This window comes from Octodon degus, unplaced genomic scaffold (genome assembly GCF_000260255.1).
Source record: "Octodon degus isolate 3935 unplaced genomic scaffold, OctDeg1.0 scaffold00538, whole genome shotgun sequence".
NCBI lineage: Eukaryota > Metazoa > Chordata > Mammalia > Rodentia > Octodontidae > Octodon > Octodon degus.
Genome location: NW_004525114.1, coordinates 130675 through 135101, shown reverse-complemented (window position 1 = coordinate 135101; position 4427 = coordinate 130675). Strand labels below are relative to the sequence as shown.

General features: G+C 47.0%; 1 long non-coding RNA gene across 1 annotated transcript in view; it reads left to right on the top strand.

Moving 5' to 3' along the window:
* Positions 1–4427, top strand: part of LOC111814792 — a 14685-nt gene that overhangs the window by 9053 nt on the left and 1205 nt on the right. Inside the window, exon 2 of the long non-coding RNA XR_002819683.1 lies at positions 3785–3788. This is a non-coding gene — a long non-coding RNA (uncharacterized LOC111814792). The remainder of the gene's footprint in view (positions 1–3784; positions 3789–4427) is intronic.

The following is a 4427-nucleotide window of genomic DNA, read 5'->3' as shown; positions in this document are numbered from 1 at the left end:
TTATCCTGAGATCCTGTACCTCAGATTGTAGAACCTTTGTCAGTGCAGCCATGTGGATGAGTCACGGCCATTGCTTGGCCAACATGTTCTCTGTGAAAGCCTGAGAGAGTGTCTTCTCCCCATGTGACACTACTTAGGCACACTCTACGTCATTGATCACTTTCCTCTTTGGCCCCATAATCTTCTTGATCCTAACCACTTTCAATACCAGATACAAAATGGATATTCATCTGTATCACCTTTGTTGTTTAGTTCTGTCATTTGAATATTATAGGTGTGTTAACAGCAAAATATTCTAAAAGAGTCCAGTAGTCCATAATAGTATTGGCTCTTCCACTTGACTGGCAATGTCAGAAATTGTTTACCTGAGTCCCCTACATCTCAACATAACAGCATGGTTTTACTTCTTATACTTCGTTTTTATACTTTTCTGCTGGATGGTTAAGACCAAGATAAAGCAAGACCTATGCAACAAGAATTGTAGCTTCTGGGTCTGATAAGATCAGTGAAATACGTTTCATTCCACTTTTGCAGATCTCTTCACGTTCCTTCCTCAGCCTTCTGCTGGCTGCCATCTTGGATCTGGTCCCTTCTAATCTTTTTTATCCTTCAATGTGTGTGTGTGTGTGTGTGTGTGTGTGTGTGTGTGTGTGTATGTGTGTGTGTGTGCGTGTGTGTGTGTTCCTCATGCTTTAACTTGAACCTTGCAATTGCTAGTCCAGTGGTGTAGCACTGACTTTTAAAGGTAAGTTAAACCTCACTGCAGGCATGTAGAAGTTGAGGTACAAGAAATCCTCAAATATGGGGATGGGAAGCATAGTCTGACAACACCATCAGGGCTCCAGCATTTTTCAGACACCTGGTGACAAGGGTAGACAATTAGTCCAAGGGCTCTGCAATGAACAAAACCAGACTCTGCATTCTGCTCCCTCTGCTGTCTTGCCACACATGATCTTTCCCTCAAGGCTCTGTCAATCCAGGGACCACAGGCAGGGGTTTTAGAATGGAGTTCAGGTTTCCAGGGAGGGCTCAAAGTTGATGAAGTTCTTCCATCCGCACTCCTCCCACAGTTGGGAAATCATAACCATTGGCTTTAGGTGTTGACATTCACCATGTATCTCTATAACCATCTCTTCTTGAACAGAGGAGGAGCCTACACAGGTGTTGCATGTGGGATTGGAAGTTTGTTTTCCAAAGAACAGTAGGGTGTACTCCATCCTGAGACTGTTAGGGAAACTCACAGTCCTCCCACAGAGTCTCCACTTCTAATAACATGGACTTGAGGCTTGGGAAATGGCATCTGGCTCTGTGAGCTGACGTACTCTGTGAAGGTGGGTCCCCAAGAGGCTACCCCTCTATCCTCATTGGGCACTTTCAGTATCTGATGCTGGAGCCAGACTTTCTTACAAGTTCATGGAGCCAACCATAACCTCTCTTGAGACACCTTCCCTGGTGGCAGAGAATACTTGGCACAGTGAAAATCTGAGGACAGATGTGTCTGTTCTTCTTTTTAGGACAAAGGGCTAATGCCCTCTGGGTGCCAAGCCCAGATATGGGTGACTGTCATTGTTCCTGCATTCTCTTGACTTTTATCATTCTCACTGAAATCCTTCCAGTGCAGACGAAAATAGGCTGCGAGGTTCCGATGGCAGAGTCACTGCAGGCTGGCCCAGAGCTCAGAGCACCTGAGCCCTCCCCTGAGTCTGAATTTCCCTAGCTTTCCCCAAAGGTTACCTGACAGGGTGGGAGGTCCTATCTCTCACACCACTCCAGGATTTAGAGGCCTCACATGGTGAAAACTGCAGTGTTTCTAAAGGTTTCTTGGGAAAGGAAATTCCCAGGAATGTGTGGACCCTACATTGGTGCCATTCATGTGGATGAGGCTGCTCTGCACCTGGTCAGATGGGGCAGAGTGCTGGGCTGTGGCAGACAAATGCACATCAGGGTTAGGTCTTTCTAGTCAGCTGCCTCCCACATACTGTGGTGTCAGGGATATACCAGCCGGTGGAGCTGACACAGCAGGAGAACAGTGGCCCTAAGTGGATACCTCCCTATACCCCAAGGAAGCAGAGAGAATCAGGGCTGACCAAAGCGTGCAAAGCACTCAGGTGTGAGCCCATTATCATAGAGAAAAGAGTACACAAACACAATATTCCCATTATCCATTTTCAAAAACTATGAGTACTTGCATAACCTAATTTTATAGGAGAATTTCGGTGACTCTCAACTGCTTCTTTCCTTCTTTGTAGGTGTGTCTGAGTGTCTGCCTCCCACACCCTGTGCATGCTGCCATCTTCTTGTCATCCTCAATCAGCACTGTCAAGAGGCCCTGATCTGCAAACACTGGCTTAACACATATCTTGGTATTCACACTCTTCCACCGTCCCATCACTGCTATCCGTGGTCTTAGCCCAGCTTATCTGACCAGGTTTGCAGGCTCCTTGTGGCTTGGAACCAATATTTAGTGCTAGGAGCTCAAGCAAAGGGCCTCCTGGGGGAATAGCAATGGCTTTTGCACTAACCCTGCCATGACTACCAGTTACTGGGAGGACTGTGAGATTTGACTGAAAATATGAAAATCTCCCAGGGCTGGGGAGATGGCTCAGTAGAGTAAGCACTTGCCTGGCAAGTGCAAGGGCCTGAGTTCAATCCCTCCCGGCTCTGAAAAAAAAAGAAAGAAAGAAAAGAAAAGATAATCTCCCATCCTCAGGGATCTCCAACTCAAGGTGGCATGACAAAGAAAGCATTCTCCAGCCCAGCCATAAGAACCCCCATGACTCAAGTCAGGAAGGAAGGAAGCAGTTGTTGTCATCATGTCCTTCCTCTGTGTAATGAGGCAAAAAGGGCCAGTTTCATACAAAAAATAGTTAAACATCCTAGGGAGCTAATGTTTCCCGCCATCCACTTGCATCAGCATGTCTGATGCCATCTGGTGCAGCTGAGGCCAGGAGGCAGCCACTCAGATACACCAGAAAGAATGGTTTAACAACATTTTCTTCTGAGTCCAAATGTGCACTCCTACTTCTGGCAGTATGCTTGCTAGGTGGTACTCCATTCCGGATAGCATCTCTGTCCATGTAATTCACCGTGACACTGATGGTTATCGCTTGCCACAGCACAGGACAAAGCCACTATAATGTCCCTGTAAGAGGGAGATGCGCCCACAGCAGGAAACTCTCCCATGTAGTAGTGCAAGGTGTTGCCTATTCCAGGAGATGGGAAAGCCCAGGACCACAAAGGATTGAGTTTGTGACCATTTAGGTGAACATCAAGGATGGGTGCACAGTACCTGAGCCTCTGTGGCCTTGATGATCCCTTTGGTGAAGCCAGATCTAGGTGAGACTATGGTGTGACCTCCTATGGCTCCACGGTGATCCTGAGCATAAAACTATGTAAGCTTTTTAAGCAGGAGCCAAGGTGAGGTCGGGCAGATCTGCCTGCCTAGAAGTTTTGGTGCGCTCTAAGAGCCTGGTCAGCAGCAGGTAAAGGAGGAAGCCTGGCAGAATGGGGCATGGGGCTCAAGCAAATGGGGGAATGGGGAAGGGTGAAGGAGATTCCCCCCAGTTCACAGTCAGAGCCTTTGAACTGGGGGGAATCCAAAGCTGCAGACACACCATGCACATGGGGCCCGCCAGGCATCAGCTTTTGTTAAGGGCCTCATGATCACTTGCAGTCACAAAGTATATAACCTTTGTTTAGGAAGCCAAGCCATGCCTTTGCTCCAGGTTGGTGGTGTGAGTTCTGATTTGTGATGTGGTGATCAGGGGCTTCTAGACCATCCAAGGACAGTTACACTGCCTAGGACACATTTAGAAAGTTCCAGGGAAATTTTATGTCTAAGGAAGTGTCACACTCAAAGCCAAAGGGCATCAGGAAGCTATTATTGTTGGGAGCTGCTGAAGCTAGAAACTGATCCTACTGGAAGGATGGGGGGAGGCCTCATTGCCTAAAATAGTCACGTTTCCTTGGTCTTGAGAAAAGCAACCAGCCTGGACATTGATGGCTATAAGTCGCGGGCAACCTGGTGTCTTGTAACATTGCAAAGATGTAAATAAATGCCCTTACTGTTGTTCTGGAATTGTTTACTGATGAGGTACAGGCCACAACATGACTCACACCTTGTCTTCTTGTCTATCTTTTTCTCATTCCTGTCACTGTCTCTCTTCAGTGTGCACTAAAAAACAAGGGGATCACTTTTGCAACAAAAGTACTTCACAGTTATGTGCTGTGAAAAGAGTTGTGAATCATTCAGTCAGATACAAGAAAGGAACCTTGAGGTTTGTGACTTGCCAGCTGGAGGAGCAGAGAAACTGCAGAAGTTTGTTCTCTCTCCCATTCATTCCTATAGGCAAAGAGCCACAAACACGTTTGTAGACTCCAGTGCCCTGAGGAGAGCTGCTTGTTTCACTGCATGATTTGTGTTTCTA